Here is an 18,511-nt window from a genome sequence, read left to right as displayed (position 1 = left end):
CATCACTACCTCCTGGATCCCAATACCGGCCTCGCTTGTAGTTACACCCTCCTGTCCCTGACCATGGACCAAATTGGAAGTATTAACTCTAGTGGAATGACTACCTCCTGGAACATAGTGTCCAGGTAACGCTCCCCCTCCCTAATGTGCCGCAGTGTCGGAAGCTCAGACTCCAGCTCATCAACACTGAGCCGAAGCTCCTTGAGCAGCCAACATTTGCTGCAGATGTGGTCGCCCTGGACCTCAATGGTGTCCACCAGCTCCCACATGCAACATCAACAACACATTGCCTGGTCTCCCATCTCAATTAATTAATTAATTAGTTTTTAAAATTTGGAACAGGTATATATTTTAATCTACACCAAGGCACTTCAATTTAGACGCCCAAGTTTGGAAAAAAGCGAGAAATACAGAAATACTCACCAATCAATCACTTTCCTGATTTCTGGAGACATCACACTTCGATTACTTTTTACTTCTTTACATTCACTGGTTCCTTGTAGCCGCTCCCATGGGCCCCGCTCACCTTTAAATCAGCCGCTCCCGTGGGCCCCGCTCACCTTTAAATCAGCCGCTCCTGTGGGCCCCTCTCACCTTTAAATAAGCCACTCCCGTGAGCCCCGCTCACCTTTAAATCAGCCGCTCCCATGGGCCCCGCTCACCTTTAAATCAGCTGCACCGTGGGCCTCGCTCACCTTTAAATCAGCCGCTCCCGTGGAGCTTCACACACCTTTAAATCAGCCGCACCGTGGGCCCTGCTCACCTTTAAATCAGCCGCACCTGAGGGCACCGCTCACCTTTAAACCAGCTGCTCACGTGGGACCCGCTCACCTTTAAATCAGCTGCTCCCGTGGGGCCCCTGCTCACCTTTAAAATCAGCCGCTCCCGTGCGGCCCCGCTCACCTTTAAATCAGCTGCTCCCGTGGGCCCCGCTCAACTTTAAATCAGCCGCTCCTGTGGGCCCCCGCTCACCTTTAAATCAGTCGCTCCCGTGGGCTCCACTCACCTTTAAATCAGCCACTCCCATGGTCCCCGCTCACCTTTAAATCAGCCGCTGCCGTGGGTCCCTCTCACCTTTAAATCAGCCTATGCCGTGGTCCCTGCTCACCTTTAAATCAGCCGCTCCAGTGGGTCCCGCCCACCTTTAAATCAGCTGCTCCCGTGGGCCCGCTCACCTTTAAATCAGTCGCTCCCGTGGGTCCCGCTCACCTTTAAATCAGCCGCTCCATGTGGTCCCCGCTCACCTTTAAATCAGCCACTCCCGTGGTCCCCGCTCACCTTTAAATCAGCCGCTCCCACGGGCCCCGCTCACCTTTAACTCAGCCGCTCCCCTGGGCCCCGCTCTCCTTTAAATCAGCCGCAACGTGGGCCCCACTCACCTTTAAACCAGCCGCAACCGTGGGCCCCTGCTCACCTTTAAATCAGCCACACCCGTCGGGCCCCACTCACCTTTAAATCAGCCGCTCCCGTGGGTCCTGCTCACCTTTAAATCAGCCGCTCCCGTGTGCCCCTCTCACCTTTAAATCAGCCGCTCCTGTGGGGCCCCGCTCACCTTTAAATCAGTCGCTCCCATGGGGCCCCACTCACCTTTGGATGAGCTGCTCCCGTGGGGCCCCGCTCACCTTTAAATCAGCCACTCCCGTGGGCCCCGCTCGCCTTTAAATCAGCCGCTCCCGTGGGGCCCCGCTCACCTTTAAATCAGTCGCTCCCGTGGGGCCCGCTCACCTTTAAATCAGCCGCTCCCGTGTGGCCCCGCTCACCTTTAAATCAGCCGCTCCTGTGGGCCCCGATCACCTTTAAATCAGCATCTCCCGTGGTCCCCGCTCACCTTTAAATCAGCCGCTCCTGTGGGCCCCGCTCACCTTTAATTCAGCCGCTCACATGGGCCCCGCTCAACTTTAAATCAGCCGCACAGTGGGCCCTGCTCACCTTTAAATCAGCCGCTCCCGTGGGCCCCGCTCACCTTTAAATCAGCCGCTTCGGTGGTACCCGCTCACCTTTAACTCAGCCGCTCCCGTGGGCCCCCGCTCACCTTTAAATCAGCCACTCCCGTGGGCTCCCGCTCACCTTTAAATCAGCCGCTCCCGTGGGACCCGTTCACCTTTGAATCAGCTGCTCCCGTGGGCCCCGTTCACCTTTAAATCAGCCGCTCCTGTGGGCCCTGCTCACCTTTAAATCAGCCGCTCCTTTGAGCCCCGCTCACCTTTAAATCAGCTGCTCCCGTGGGCCCCGCTCAACTTTAAATCAGAGGTTCCCGTGGGCCCCGCTCACCTTTAAATCAGCCACTCCCGTGGGGCCCCTGCTCACCTTTAAATCAGCCACTCCCGTGGCCCCTGCTCACCTTTAAATCAGCCGCTCCCGTGGGCCCCGCTCACCTTTAAATCAGCCGCTCCTGTGGGCCCCGCTGAGCTTTAAATCAGCCGCTCCCGTGGGCCCTGCTCACCTTTCAATCAGCCACTCCTGTGGGCCCCGCTCACTGTAAAATCAGCCGCTCCAGTGGGCCCCGCTCACCTTTAAATCAGCCGCTCCCGTGGGCCCCGCTCTCCTTTAAATCAGCCGCTCCCGTAGGGCCCTGCTCACCTTTAAATCATTCGCTCCCGTGGGCCCCGCTCACTTTTAAATCAGTCGCTCCATTGGGGCCCACTCACATTTAAAACAGTCGCTCCCATGGGCACCGCTCATCTTTAAATCAGCCGCTCCCATGGGGCCTGCTCACCTTTAAATCAGCCGTTCCCTGGGCCCCGCGCACCTTTAAATCAGCCGCACCTTGGGCCCCGCTCACCTTTAAATCAGCCGCACCGTGGGCCCTGCTCACCTTTAAATCAGCAGCCCCCGTGGGCCCCGCGCACCTTTAAATCAGCTGCACCGTGGGCCCTGTACACCTTTAAATCAGCCGCTCCCGTGGGCCCCGCTCTCCTTTAATACAGCCGCTCCCATGGGCCCCACACACCTGTAAATCAGCCGCTCCCATGTTCCCCGCTCACCTTTAAATCAGCCGCTCCCGTGGGGCCCCACTCACCTTTAAATCAGCCGCACCGTGGGCCCCGCTCCCCTTTAAATCAGCCGCTCCACGTGGACCCCGCTCACCTTTAAATCAGTCACTCCCTTGGGCCCCGCTCACGTTTAAATCAGCTGCTCCACGTGGGCACCACTCACCTTTAAATCAGCCGCTCCACGTTGGCCCCGCTCACCTTTAAATCAGCCACTCCCATGGGTCCCACTCACCTTTAAATCAGCCGCTCCCATGGGCCCCTCTGACCTTTAAATCGGCCGCTCCACGTGGGCCCTGCTCACCTTTAAATCAGCCACTCCCGTGGGCCCCGCTCACCTTTAAATCAGCCACTCCCGTGGTCCCCGCTCACCTTTATATCAGCCGCTCCAGTGGGTCCCACTCACCATTAAATCAGCCGCTCCCGTGGGCCCGCTCACCTTTAAGTCAGTCGCTCCCGTGGGTCGCGCTCACCTTTAAATCAGCCGCTCCACGTGGGCCCCGCTCACCTTTAAATCAGCCACTCCCGTGGGCCCCGCTCACCTTTACATCAGTCGCTCCCGTGGGCCCCGCTCACCTTTAAATCAGCCACTCTCATGGGCCCCGCTCATCTTTAAATCAGCCGCACCGTGGGCCCCGCTCACCTTTAAATCAGCCACTCTCATGGGCCCCGCTCATCTTTAAATCAGCTGCACTGTGGGCCCTGCTCACCTTTAAATCAGCCGCTCCCATGGAGCCCCGCTCACCTTTAAATCAGCCGCTCCCGTGGGACCCGTTCACCTTTGAATCAGCTGCGCCCGTGGGCCCCGTTCACCTTTAAATCAGCCGCTCCTGTGGGCCCTGCTCACCTTTAAATCAGCCGCTCCTTTGAGCCCCGCACACCTTTAAATCAGCTGCTCCCGTGGGCCCCGCTCAACTTTAAATCAGAGGTTCCCGTAGGCCCCGCTCACCTTTAAATCAGCCACTCCCGTGGGGCCCCTGCTCACCTCTAAATCAGCCACTCCCGTGGCCCCTGCTCACCTTTAAATCAGCCGCTCCCGTGGGCCCCGCTCACCTTTAAATCAGCCGCTCCTGTGGGCCCCACTGAGCTTTTAATCAGCCGCTCCCGTGGGCCCCGCTCTCCTTTAAATCAGCCGCTCCCGTAGGGCCCCGCTCACCTTTAAATCATTCGCTCCCGTGGGCCCTGCTCACCTTTAAATCAGTCGCTCCAGTGGGGCCCGCTCACATTTAAAACAGTCGCTCCCATGGGCACCGCTCATCTTTAAATCAGCCGCTCCCATGGGACCTGCTCACCTTTAAATCAGCCGTTCCCTGGGCCCCGCGCACCTTTAAATCAGCCGCACCTTGGGCCCCGCTCACCTTTAAGTCAGCCGCACCGTGGGCCCTGCTCACCTTTAAATCAGCAGCCCCCGTGGTCCCGGCGCACCTTTAAATCAGCTGCACCATGGGCCCTGTACACCTTTAAATCAGCCGCTCCCGTGGGCCCCGCTCACCTTTAAATCAGCCGCTCCCGTGGGCCCCGCTCTCCTTTAATACAGCCGCTCCCATGGGCCCCACGCACCTGTAAATCAGCCGCTCCCATGTTCCCCGCTCACCTTTAAATCAGCCGCTCCCGTGGGGCCCCACTCACCTTTAAATCAGCCGCACCGTGGGCCCCGCTCACCTTTAAATCAGCCGCTCCACGTGGACCCCGCTCACCTTTAAATCAGTCACTCCCGTGGGCCCCGCTCACCTTTAAATCAGCTGCTCCACGTGGGCACCACTCACCTTTAAATCAGCCGCTCCACGTTGGCCCCGCTCAACTTTAAATCAGCCACTCCCATGGGTCCCGCTCACCTTTAAATCAGCTGCTCCCATGGGCCCCTCTGACCTTTAAATCAGCCGCTCCACGTGGACCCCGCTCACCTTTAAATCAGTCACTCCCGTGGGCCCCGCTCACCTTTAAATCAGCTGCTCCACGTGGGCACCACTCACCTTTAAATCAGCCGCTCCACGTTGGCCCCGCTCAACTTTAAATCAGCCACTCCCATGGGTCCCGCTCACCTTTAAATCAGCTGCTCCCATGGGCCCCTCTGACCTTTAAATCAGCCGCTCCACGTGGGCCCTGCTCACCTTTAAATCAGCCACTCCCGTGGGCCCCGCTCACCTTTAAATCAGCCACTCCCGTGGTCCCCGCTCACCTTTATATCAGCCGCTCCAGTGGGTCCCACTCACCATTAAATCAGCCGCTCCCGTGGGCCCGCTGACCTTTAAATCAGTCGCTCCCGTGGGTCGCGCTCACCTTTAAATCAGCCGCTCCACGTGGGCGCCGCTCACCTTTGAATCAGCCGCTCCCGTGGGCCCCGCTCACCTTTAAATCAGCCGCTCCCGTGGGCCCCGCTCACCTTTAAATCAGCCGCTCCCGTGGGGCCCCACTCACCTTTAAATCAGCCGCACCGTGGGCCCCGCTCACCTTTAAATCAGCCGCTCCACGTGGGCCCCGCTCACCTTTAAATCAGTCACTCACGTGGGCCCCGCTCACCTTTAAATCAGCTGCTCGACGTGGGCACCACTCAGCTTTAAATCAGCCGCTCCACGTTGGCCCCGCTCACCTTTAAATCAGCCACTCCCATGGGTCCCGCTCACCTTTAAATCAGCCGCTCCCATGGGCCCCTCTGATCTTTAAATCAGCCGCTCCACGTGGGCCCTGCTCACCTTTAAATCAGCCACTCCCGTGGGCCCCGCTCACCTTTAAATCAGCCACTCCCGTGGTCCCCGCTCACCTTTATATCAGCCGCTCCAGTGGGTCCCGCTCACCATTAAATCAGCCGCTCCCGTGGGCCCGCTCACCTTTAAATCAGTCGCTCCCGTGGGTCGCGCTCACTTTTAAATCAGCCGCTCCACGTGGGCCCCGCTCACCTTTAAATCAGCTACTCCCGTGGGCCCCGCTCACCTTTAAATCAGCCGCTCCCGTGGGCCCCGCTCACCTTTAAATCAGCCGCTCTCATGGGGCCCCGCTCACCTTTAAATCAGCCGCTCCCGTGGGCCCCGCACACCTTTAAATCAGCAGCTCCCGTGGGCCCCGCTCACCTGTAAATCAGCTGCACCCGTAGGGCCCCTGCTCACCTTTAAATCAGTCGCTTCCATGGGCCCCGCTCACCTTTAAATCAGCCGCTCCAGTGGGCCCCGCTCACCTTTAAATCAGCTGCACCCGTAGGGCCCCTGCTCACCTTTAAATCAGTCGCTTCCATGGGCCCCGCTCACATTTAAATCAGTCGCTTCCATGGGCCCCGCTCACCTTTAAGTCAGCCGTTCCCGTGGGACCCTCTCACCTTTAAATCAGCCACTCCCGTGGGGCCCCGCTCACCTTTAAATCAGTCGCTCCCGTGGGGCCCCACTCACCTTTAGATGAGCCGCTCCCGTGGGGCCCTGCTCAGCTTTAGATCAGCCGCTCCCATGGGGCCCCGCTCACCTCTAAATCGGGCACTCCCTTGGGCCCCGCTCACCTTTATATCAGCCGCTCCAGTGGGTCCTGCTCACCATTAAATCAGCCGCTCCCGTGGGCCCGCTCACCTTTAAATCAGTCGCTCCCGTGGGTCGCGCTCACTTTTAAATCAGCCGCTCCACGTGGGCCCCGCTCACCTTTAAATCAGCCACTCCCGTGGGCCCCGCTCACCTTTAAATCAGCCGCTCCCGTGGGCCCCGCTCACCTTTAAATTAGCCGCTCTCATGGGCCCCGCTCATCTTTAAATCAGCCGCACCGTGGGCCCCGCTCACCTTTAAATCAGCCGCTCCCGTGGGCCCCGCTCACCTTTAAATCAGCCGCTCCCGTGGGCCCCGCTCACCTTTAAATCAGCCGCTCCCGTGGGCCCCGCACACCTTTAAATCAGCAGCTCCCGTGGGCCCCGCTCACCTTTAAATCAGCTGCACCCGTAGGGCCCCTGCTCACCTTTAAATCAGTCACTTCCATGGGCCCCGCTCACCTTTAAATCAGCCGCTCCAGTGGGCCCCGCTCACATTTAATCAGCAGCTCCCGTGGGCCCCGCTCACCATTAAATCAGCCGCTCCCGTGGGCCCCGCTCACATTTAAATCAGCCGCTCCCATGGGCCCCGCTAACCTTTAAATCAGCCGCACCGTGGGCCCCGCTCACCTTTAAATCAGCCGCTCCCATGGGCCCCGCTCTCCTTTAAATCAGCCACTCCCATGGGTCCTGCTCACCTTATAGTCAGCCGCTCCCGTGGGACCCTCTCACCTTTAAATCAGCCGCTCCCGTGGGGCCCCGCTCACCTTTAAATCAGTCGCTCCCGTGGGGCCCCACTCACCTTTAGATGAGCCGCTCCCGTGGGGCCCTGCTCAGCTTTAGATCAGCCGCTCCCATGGGGCCCCGCTCACCTCTAAATCGGGCACTCCCTTGGGCCCCGCTCACCTTTAAATCAGCCGCTCCCGTGGGGCCCCGCTCACCTTTAAGTCAGTCGCTACCTTGGGGCCCGCTCACCTTTAAATCAGCCGCTCACGTGTGGCCCTGCTCACCTTTAAATCAGCCGCTCCTGTGGGCCCCGCTCACCTTTATATCAGCATCTCCCGTGGTCCCCGCTCACCTTTAAATCAGCCGCTCCCGTGGGCTCCCGCTCACCTTTAAATCAGCCGCTCCCGTGGGCCCCGCTCACCTTTAAATCAGCCGCTCCCATGGGCCCCCGCTCACCTTTAAATCAGCCGCTCCCGTGGGGCCCCACTCACCTTTAAATCAGCCGCACCGTGGGCCCCGCTCACCTTTAAATCAGCCGCTCCACGTGGGCCCCGCTCACCTTTAAATCAGTTACTCACGTGGGCCCCGCTCACCTTTAAATCAGCTGCTCGACGTGGGCACCACTCACCTTTAAATCAGCCGCTCCACGTTGGCCCCGCTCACCTTTAAATCAGCCACTCCCATGGGTCCCGCTCACCTTTAAATCAGCCGCTCCCATGGGCCCCTCTGATCTTTAAATCAGCCGCTCCACGTGGGCCCTGCTCACCTTTAAATCAGCCACTCCCGTGGGCCCCGCTCACCTTTAAATCAGCCACTCCCGTGGTCCCCGCTCACCTTTATATCAGCCGCTCCAGTGGGTCCCGCTCACCATTAAATCAGCCGCTCCCGTGGGCCCGCTCACCTTTAAATCAGTCGCTCCCGTGGGTCGCGCTCACTTTTAAATCAGCCGCTCCACGTGGGCCCCGCTCACCTTTAAATCAGCTACTCCCGTGGGCCCCGCTCACCTTTAAATCAGCCGCTCCCGTGGGCCCCGCTCACCTTTAAATCAGCCGCTCTCATGGGGCCCCGCTCACCTTTAAATCAGCCGCTCCCGTGGGCCCCGCACACCTTTAAATCAGCAGCTCCCGTGGGCCCCGCTCACCTGTAAATCAGCTGCACCCGTAGGGCCCCTGCTCACCTTTAAATCAGTCGCTTCCATGGGCCCCGCTCACCTTTAAATCAGCCGCTCCAGTGGGCCCCGCTCACATTTAAATCAGCAGCTCCCGTGGGCCCCGCTCAGCATTAAATCAGCCGCTCCCGTGGGCCCCGCTCACATTTAAAAAAGCCGCTCCCATGGGCCCCGCTAACCTTTAAATCAGCCGCACCGTGGGCCCCGCTCACCTTTAAATCAGCCGCTCCCATGGGCCCCGCTCTCCTTTAAATCAGCCACTCCCATGGGTCCTGCTCACCTTTAAGTCAGCCGCTCCCGTGGGACCCTCTCACCTTTAAATCAGCCACTCCCGTGGGGCCCCGCTCACCTTTAAATCAGTCGCTCCCGTGGGGCCCCACTCACCTTTAGATGAGCCGCTCCCGTGGGGCCCTGCTCAGCTTTAGATCAGCCGCTCCCATGGGGCCCCGCTCACCTCTAAATCGGGCACTCCCTTGGGCCCCGCTCACCTTTATATCAGCCGCTCCAGTGGGTCCCGCTCACCATTAAATCAGCCGCTCCCGTGGGCCCGCTCACCTTTAAATCAGTCGCTCCCGTGGGTCGCGCTCACTTTTAAATCAGCCGCTCCACGTGGGCCCCGCTCACCTTTAAATCAGCCACTCCCGTGGGCCCCGCTCACCTTTAAATCAGCCGCTCCCGTGGGCCCCGCTCACCTTTAAATTAGCCGCTCTCATGGGCCCCGCTCATCTTTAAATCAGCCGCACCGTGGGCCCCGCTCACCTTTAAATCAGCCGCTCCCGTGGGCCCCGCTCACCTTTAAATCAGCCGCTCCCGTGGGCCCCGCTCACCTTTAAATCAGCAGCTCCCGTGGGCCCCGCTCACCTTTAAATCAGCTGCACCCGTAGGGCCCCTGCTCACCTTTAAATCAGTCGCTTCCATGGGCCCCGCTCACCTTTAAATCAGCCGCTCCAGTGGGCCCCGCTCACATTTAAATCAGCAGCTCCCGTGGGCCCCGCTCACCATTAAATCAGCCGCTCCCGTGGGCCCCGCTCACATTTAAATCAGCCGCTCCCATGGGCCCCGCTAACCTTTAAATCAGCCGCACCGTGGGCCCCGCTCACCTTTAAATCAGCCGCTCCCATGGGCCCCGCTCTCCTTTAAATCAGCCACTCCCATGGGTCCTGCTCACCTTTAAGTCAGCCGCTCCCGTGGGACCCTCTCACCTTTAAATCAGCCGCTCCCGTGGGGCCCCGCTCACCTTTAAATCAGTCGCTCCCGTGGGGCCCCACTCACCTTTAGATGAGCCGCTCCCATGGGGCCCTGCTCAGCTTTAGATCAGCCGCTCCCATGGGGCCCCGCTCACCTCTAAATCGGGCACTCCCTTGGGCCCCGCTCACCTTTAAATCAGCCGCTCCCGTGGGGCCCCGCTCACCTTTAAGTCAGTCGCTACCTTGGGGCCCGCTCACCTTTAAATCAGCCACTCACGTGTGGCCCTGCTCACCTTTAAATCAGCCGCTCCTGTGGGCCCCGCTCACCTTTATATCAGCATCTCCCGTGGTCCCCGCTCACCTTTAAATCAGCCGCTCCCGTGGGCCCCCGCTCACCTTTAAATCAGCCGCTCCCGTGGGCCCCGCTCACCTTTAAATCAGCCGCTCCCATGGGCCCCCGCTCACCTTTAAATCAGCCGCTCCCGTGGGCCCCGCTCACCTTTAAATCAGTCGCTCCCGTGGGCCCCGTTCACCTTTAAATCAGCCGCTCCCGTGGGCCCCGCTCACCTTTAAATCAGCCGCTCCCATGGGCCCCCGCTCACCTTTAAATCAGCCGCTCCCGTGGGCCCCGCTCACCATTAAATCAGCTGCTCCCGTAGGCCCCGTTGACCTTTAAATCAGCCGCTCCTGTGGGCCCTGCTCACCTTTAAATCAGCCGCTCCTGTGAGCCCCGCTCAACTTTAAATCAGCCGCTCCCGTGGGCCCCGCTCAACTTTAAATCAGCCGTTCCCGTGCGCCCCACTCACCTTTAAATCAGCCACTCCCATGGGGTCCCTGCTCACCTTTAAATCAGCCGCTCCCGTGGGCCCTGCTCACCTTTAAATCAGCCGCTCCCGTGGGCCCCGCTTACCTTTAAATCAGCCGCTCCACGTGGGCCCCGCTCACCTTTAAATCAGCCACTCCCATGGGCCCCGCTCACCATTAAATCAGCTGCTCCATGTGGGCCCCGCTCACATTTAAATCAGCCGCCCCGCGTGGGCCCCGCTCACCTTTAAATCAGCCACTCCCATGGGCCCCGCTCACCTTTAAATCAGCCGCTCCCGTGGGCCCCGCTGACCTTTAAACCAGCCGCTCCACGTGGGCACTGATCACCTTTAAATCAGCCACACCCGTGGGCCCCGCGCACCTTTAAATCAGCCGCTCCCATGTGGCCCCGGTCACCTTTAAATCAGTCGCTCCCGTGGGGCCCCGCTCACCTTTAAATCAGTCGCTCCCGTGGGGCCTGCTCACCTTTAAAACAGTCGCGCCCATGGGCCCCGCTCATCTTTAAATCAGCCGCTCCCGTGGGGCCCGCTCACCTTTACATCAGCCGCTCCCGTGGGCCCCCGCTCATCTTTAAATCAGCCGTTCCCTGGGCCCCGCGCACCTTTAAATCAGCCGCACCTTGGGCCCTGCTCACCTTTAAACCAGCCGCACCGTGGGCACTGCTCACCTTTAAATCAGCAGCTCCCGTGGGCCCCGCACACCATTAAATCAGCCGCATCGTGGGCCCCGCTCACCTTTAAATCAGCCGCTCCCGTGGGCCCCGCTCACCTTTAAATTAGCTGCTCCTGTGGGCCCTGCTCACCTTTAAAACCGCCGCTCCCGTGGGCCCCACGCACCTGTAAATCAGCCGCTCCCATGCTCCCCGCTCACCTTTAAATCAGCCGCCCCCGTGGGGCCCGCTCACCTTTAAATCAGCCGCTCCCGTGTGGCCCCGCTCACCTTTAAATCAGCCGCTCCTGTGGGCCCCGATCACCATTAAATCAGCATCTCCCGTGGTCCCCGCTCACCTTTAAATCAGCCGCTCCTGTGGGCCCCGCTCATCTTTTAATCAGCCGCTCACATGGGCCCCGCTCAACTTTAAATCAGCCGCACCGTGGGCCCTGCTCACCTTTAAATCAGCCGCTCCCGTGGAGCCCTGCTCACCTTTAAATCAGCCGCTCCCGTGGGATCCCGCTCACCTTTAAATCAGCCGCTCCCGTGGGCCCCGCTCACCTTTAAATCAGCCGCTTCGGTGATACCCGCTCACCTTTAACTCAGCCGCTCCCGTGGGCCCCCGCTCACCTTTAAATCAGCCACTCCCGTGGGCTCCCGCACACCTTTAAATCAGCCGCTCCTGTGGGACCCGTTCACCTTTGAATCAGCTGCTCCCGTGGGCCCCGTTCACCTTTAAATCAGCCGCTCCTGTGGGCCCTGCTCACCTTTAAATCAGCCGCTCCTTTGAGCCCCGCTCACCTTTAAATCAGCCGCTCCCGTGGGCCCCGCTCAAATTTAAATCAGAGGTTCCCGTTGGCCCCGCTCACCTTTAAATCAGCCACTCCCGTGGGGCCCCTGCTCACCTTTAAATCAGCCATTCCCGTGGCCCCTGCTCACCTTTAAATCAGCCGATCCCGTGGGCTCCCGCTCACCTTTAAATCAGCCGCTCCCGTGGGCCCCGTTCATCTTTAAATCAGCCGCTCCTTTGAGCCCCGCTCACCTTTAAACCAGCTGCTCCCATGGGCCCCGCTCAACTTTAAATCAGAGGTTCCCATGGGCCCCGCTCACCTTTAAATCAGCCACTCCCGTGGCCCCTGCTCACCTTTAAATCAGCCGCTCCCGTGGGCCCCGCTCACCTTTAAATCAGCCGCTCCTGTGGGCCCCGCTGAGCTTTAAATCAGCCGCTCCCGTGGGCCCTGCTCACCTTTCAATCAGCCACTCCTGTGGGCCCTGCTCACTGTTAAATCAGCCGCTCCAGTGGGCCCCGCTCAACTTTAAATCAGCCGCTCCCGTGTGCCCCGCTCTCCATTAAATCAGCCGCTCCCGTGGGCCCCGCTCACCTTTAAATCAGTCGATCCAGTGGGGCCCGCTCACATTTAAAACAGTCGCTCCCATGGGCACCGCTCATCTTTAAATCAGCCGCTCCCATGGGGCCTGCTCACCTTTAAATCAGCCATTCCCTGGGCCCCGCGCACCTTTAAATCAGCCGCACCTTGGGCCCCGCTCACCTTTAAATCAGCCGCACCGTGGGCCCTGCTCACCTTTAAATCAGCAGCCCCCGTGGGCCCCGCGCACCTTTAAATCAGCTGCACCGTGGGCCCCGTACACCTTTAAATCAGCCGCTCCCGTGGGCCCTGCTCACCTTTAAATCAGCCGCTCCCGTGGGCCCCGCTCACCTTTAATACAGCCGCTCCCATGGGCCCCACGCACCTGTGAATCAGCCGCTCCCATGTTCCCCGCTCACCTTTAAATCAGCCGCTCCCGTGGGGCCCCACTCACCTTTAAATCAGCCGCACCGTGGGCCCCGCTCACCTTTAAATCAGCCGCTCCACGTGGGCCCCGCTCACCTTTAAATCAGTCACTCCCGTGGGCCCCGCTCACCTTTAAATCAGCTGCTCGACGTGGGCACCACTCACCTTTAAATCAGCCGCTCCACGTTGGCCCCGCTCACCTTTATATCAGCCACTCCCATGGGTCCCGCTCACCTTTAAATCAGCCGCTCCCATGGGCCCCTCTGACCTTTAAATCAGCCGCTCCATGTGGGCCCTGCTCACCTTTAAATCAGCCACTCCCGCGGGCCCCGCTCACCTTTAAATCAGCCATTCCCGTGGTCCCCGCTCACCTTTATATCAGTCGTTCCAGTGGGTCCCGCTCACCATTAAATCAGCCGCTCCCGTGGGCCTGCTCACCTTTAAATCAGTTGCTCCCGTGGGTCGCGTGTGATGAAATATTTCCATTCATCACTGCCTGTGACTGAGATCGGTTTCAGTGTCATTTCCCTTCCCCCAGACCTCATTGTATTGTGTACTGGAATGTGCTGTATTGTATACTGGAATGTGCTGGAATGTGCTGTGTGTAGGGCTCCGCCCATACCTGGCCCCGTTTGTAAGCTAGCTTCAGTCTAGCCCCAATCTCCAGAAGGACGACATCTCTCTCGCTTACGTGTTTCGTTCTAAGTTAATAAAAGCCTTGTTTTGTTCTGCTACCTTCGAGTCTCGGAATTATTGAGGCACATCAATTTTATTCACTTATTTTTTCAACACTATGGATCAACTCCTGAAACCCGAACGTTTGGATTTGGATCAACATGCTCCGGACGCATCAGCATGCTTCGGACACTGGTTTGAGTGTATGGAATTCTTCCTGGACAATTCCGCAGCCGTCAAAGACGCTACGGACGCTGCAAGGATGAGACTCGGAATTCTGCGGAATTAGGTAAGCCACCGGGTTTACCCCCTCATCCAAGACGCCGAGACGTACCTGGCCGCCTGCGACATCTTAAAGGTGCATTACCAGCAGCCTACGAATGAGGTGTATGCTAGGCACCTGCTCGCCACCCGCGCACAGCGACCTGGGGAATCGGTGGAGGAGTTCCTAAGCACCCTGAAAATGCTTGGCAAAGACTGCAAGTGCCGAGATGTAAAAGCCGCGGTGTACACTGATGAGCTTGTTCGCGATGCCTTCATCACAGGCCTCAGCTCCACTTACATCCGGCAAAGACTGCTGGAAAAAACGGGGTTGGACCTGAAACAGGCTGCGGACACCGCGCGATCCCTGGATGTGGCCCAGAGAAACTCGGACGCCTACTCTTCAGCCCGCGCCGTCCACGCCGCCACGTGTGCACCGAGGGCGCCGCCATCTTGGAAGGCATCTTCCCCGCCCGACAGCCCGACACCGGCTGGGTTCCGCTCTCCCCCCAGAAGCCCTACGACAGCCGCGACGCGTCAGGGACCCAACTGCTACTTCTGCGGGCAGCCAAAGCACACCAGAAACCTGTGCCCGGCGAAAGGCACCACCTGCTTTAAGTGCGGTAAGAAGGGGCACTTCGGGAAGGTGTGCAGAGGGAACCCCGCCGGAAAACCAACCGCTGGAAAACCCGCCACCGCCGCGTGTGCGCCGTGGGAGCGGCCATCTTGGACGCCATCTTGCCCGACCTCGTGGGGTCCGCCATCTTGTGAGCAGACAGCGTGGATGCCATCTTGTATCGATCAGGGCCCTACAGTGGCATCGGTCACAGTGGACCAGACCAGGCCGCACCCGCTATCCAGATCAATGTTGGACATCGAGGTAAACGGGTGCCGGGTTAAATGCTTAATTGACAGTGGAAGCACGGAGAGCTTTATCCACCCAGAACTGGCACAACAACTCTCCCTAAAGGTGGTCCCTACTCAGGGTACCATCTCTATGGCTGACAAAACCCAGACATCGACCATTCTGGGTTACTGCACGGTACAATTGTGCGTTAATGGAACTGTATATGATAATTTTAAAGTATTAATCATGAAGAACCTATGTGCGAGCGTGATCTTGGGCCTGGATTTCCAGTGCAACCACCAAAGCATCACGCTCAAGTACGGTGGGTCCCAGCCGCCCCTCACAGTGTGCGGTCTGGCTACCCTGAAGGTAAAGCCGCCTTCGCTATTCGCGAACCTTACCCCTTACTGCCGGCCAATAGCGACCAAAAGCAGGAGGTACAGCTGGGAGGACAGGCGGTTTATCGCGACCGAGGTAGACAGGCTCCTGAAAGAGCGCATTATTGAACGCAGCAACAGCCCGTGGCGCGCCCAAGTGGTAGTGGTAAGGGGTAGCGAGAAGAAACGGATGGTGATCGACTATAGTCAAACGATCAACAGGTACACCCTACTAGACGCCTACCCGCTACCCCGCATATCAGAAATGGTGAACCAAATCGCCCAATACCGGGTGTTCTACACCATCGACCTCAAGTCAGCGCACCACCAGCTCCCTATCAGACCAGAGGACCGCCCGTACACCGCCTTCGAGGCGAACGAACGCCTCTACCAATTCCTCAGAGTCCCCTTTGGGGTGACGAATGGGGTCTCGGTCTTCCAGAGGGAGATGGACCGCATGGTCGATGACCACCACTTGCAGGCAACCTTCCCCTACCTCGACAACGTCACCACCTGCGGTCACAACCAGCAGGATCACGACTCGAACCTCGAGAGGTTCCTGAAAACCGCACAAAAACTCAACCTCACCTACAACGAGGACAAGTGCGTTTACAACACCACGCGCCTCTGCATACTAGGCAGCGTGGTGGAGAATGGGGAAATCGGACCAGACCCCGACCGATTGCGCCCCCTACGGGAGCTGCCCCTGCCCAACACTCCCAAAGCCCTGAAAAGATGCCTGGGGTTATTTTCTTATTATTCCCAATGGGTCCCCAACTACTCCGACAAAGCCCGCCCCCTCTTGAAAGCATCCTCTTTCCCGCTCTCTGCTGAGGCCCACGCCGCCTTCAAAAGCATTAAGCAGGATATTGAGCGGGCCACGCTACAGGCAGTGGACGAGAACACTCCATTTCAAGTGGAAAGTGATGCGTCTGACTTCGCCTTGGCGGCCACCCTCAACCAGGCGGGGCGGCCCGTAGCTTTCTTCTCGAGGACCCTCCAAGGGCCCGAGATCAGACACTCCTCCGTGGAAAAGGAGGCCCAAGCCATCGTGGAGGCAGTGCGCCACTGGCGCCACTACCTAGCCGGCAAACGCTTCACCCTACTTACCGACCAGCGGTCGGTAGCGTTTATGTTCAATAATAAACAGAGGGGGAAGATTAAAAATGATAAGATTCTTAGGTGGCGGATCGAGCTCTCCACCTTCGAGTACGACATCATTTACCGGCCAGGGGCCCTTAACGAATCCCCTGACGCCCTCTCACGAGGGATGTGTGCCAGCGCCACCGGGGATCGGCTACAGACCCTCCACAACGACCTCTGCCACCCAGGGGTCACGCGGCTGTTCCACTTCATAAAGTCCCGTAACTTACCCTACTCGATTGAGGAAGTTCGGTCCCTGACCAGGAACTGCCGCACTTGCGCTGAGTGCAAGCCTCGGTTCTACCGCCCAGATAGAGCCCACTTAATCAAAGCTACACGGCCCTTTGAGCGGCTCAGCTTAGATTTCAAGGGCCCCCTCCCGTCCGTCGACCGCAATGTTTACTTCCTGAACATTGTGGACGAATACTCCCGGTTCCCATTCGCCTTCCCCTGCCCAGACATGACCAGCGCCACGGTCATTAAATGCCTCAACAGCCTGTTCTGCCTGTTCGGTATGCCGAGCTACATCCATACGGATAGGGGGGCGTCCTTCATGAGTGAAGAGCTACGCCAGTACATGCTGTCCAGGGGGATCGCCACGAGCCGTACCACCAGCTACAACCCCCGGGGTAACGGCCAAGTGGAGCGGGAGAACGGGACAGTATGGAAAGCAGTGACTCTAGCTCTAAGGACCAAGGGCCTCCCTATCTCCCGCTGGCAGGAAGTCCTCTCGGATGTGCTCCATTCGATACGGTCGCTATTGTGTATGGCCACTAATACCACGCCTCATGAACGAATGTTTGTCTTTCCCCGGAAATCCACCTCAGGCGTGTCCATGCCATCATGGCTCTCCACCCCAGGTCCGGTACTCGTGCGAAGGCATGTGAGGGGCCACAAGACGGACCCTCTCGTGGAGCCAGTACACCTACTCCACGCCAACCCCCAATACGCATATGTCCGGCACGCCGACGGAAGGGAGGACACCGTGTCCATAAAAGACGTCGCCCCAGCCGGCATCGACAACAACCACGGCAATAGCGGCAACGACGATCACAGCAACTCTTACCCACCCACTACTCTTTCATCACCCCCGAAAGAACACCGACCAACGGCACCCCCACCAACTACCCCTTCAACAACCCTGGCGGCACCCCCGGCAGAGACCCAGGAGGCTACCGGGGACACCCAGCCGACACCCGCGGCACCGCAACAGCCACGTTGGTCGCAGAGGACTATCAAACACCCGAACAGACTAAATCTATAGAAGGGGTGAATGAGATGAAATATTTCCATTCATCACTGCCTGTGACTGAGATCGGTTTCAGTGTCATTTCCCTTCCCCCAGACCTCATTGTATTGTGTACTGGAATGTGCTGTATTGTATACTGGAATGTGCTGGAATGTGCTGTGTGTAGGGCTCCGCCCATACCTGGCCCCGTTTGTAAGCTAGCTTCAGTCTAGCCCCAATCTCCAGAAGGACGACATCTCTCTCGCTTACGTGTTTCGTTCGAAGTTAATAAAAGCCTTGTTTTGTTCTGCTACCTTCGAGTCTCGGAATTATTGAGGCACATCATCGCGCTCACCTTTAAATCAGCCGCTCCACGTGGGCCCCGCTCACCTTTAAATCAGCCACTCCCGTGGGCCCCGCTCACCTTTAAATCAGCCGCTCCTGTGGGCCCCGCTCACCTTTAAATCAGCCGCTCTCATGGGCCCCGCTCATCTTTAAATCAGCCGCACCGTGGGCCCCGCTCACCTTTAAATCAGCCGCTCCCGTGGGCCCCGCTCACCTTTACATCAGCCACTCCCGTGGGGCCCCGCTCACCTTTAAATCAGCCGCTCCCGTGGGCCCCGCACACCTTTAAGTCAGCAGCTCCCGTGGGCCCCGCTCACCTTTAAATCAGCTGCACCCGTAGGGCCCCTGCTCACCTTTAAATCAGTCGCTCCCATGGGCCCTGCTCACCTTTAAATCAGCCGCTCCAGTGGGCCCCGCTCACCTTTAAATCAGCAGCTCCTGTGGGCCCCACTCACCATTAAATCAGCCGCTCCCGTGGGGCCCCTGCTCACCTTTAAATCAGCCGTTCCCATGGGCCCCGCGCACATTTAAATCAGCCACTCATGTGGTCCCCGCTCAACTTTAAATCAGCCACTCCTGCGGGCCCCGCTCACCTTTAAATCTGCCACTCCCGTGAGCCCCGCTCACCTTTAAATCAGCCACTCCTCTGGGCACCACTCACCTTTAAATCAGTCACTCCCATGGGCCCCGCGCACATTTAAATCAGCCACTCCCGTGGTCCCCGCTCACCTTTAAATCACCCACTCCAGTGGGCCCCGCTCACCTTTAAATCAGCTGCACCGTGGGCCCCGCTCAC

At 58.7% G+C, this 18,511-nt stretch overlaps 1 pseudogene; it reads right to left on the bottom strand.

The window, feature by feature from the left end:
- The window catches only part of LOC147124381 (uncharacterized), a 300,576-nt pseudogene that overhangs the window by 57,262 nt on the left and 224,803 nt on the right, over positions 1-18,511 (bottom strand).

This window comes from Somniosus microcephalus, chromosome 1 (assembly GCF_052327205.1).
Source record: "Somniosus microcephalus isolate GS21.2 chromosome 1, FLI_Smic_1.0, whole genome shotgun sequence".
Classification (NCBI taxonomy): Eukaryota; Metazoa; Chordata; class Chondrichthyes; order Squaliformes; family Somniosidae; genus Somniosus; species Somniosus microcephalus.
Note: the sequence above shows the minus strand (reverse complement) of the source record. Positions and strands in the feature narration are given on the sequence as shown.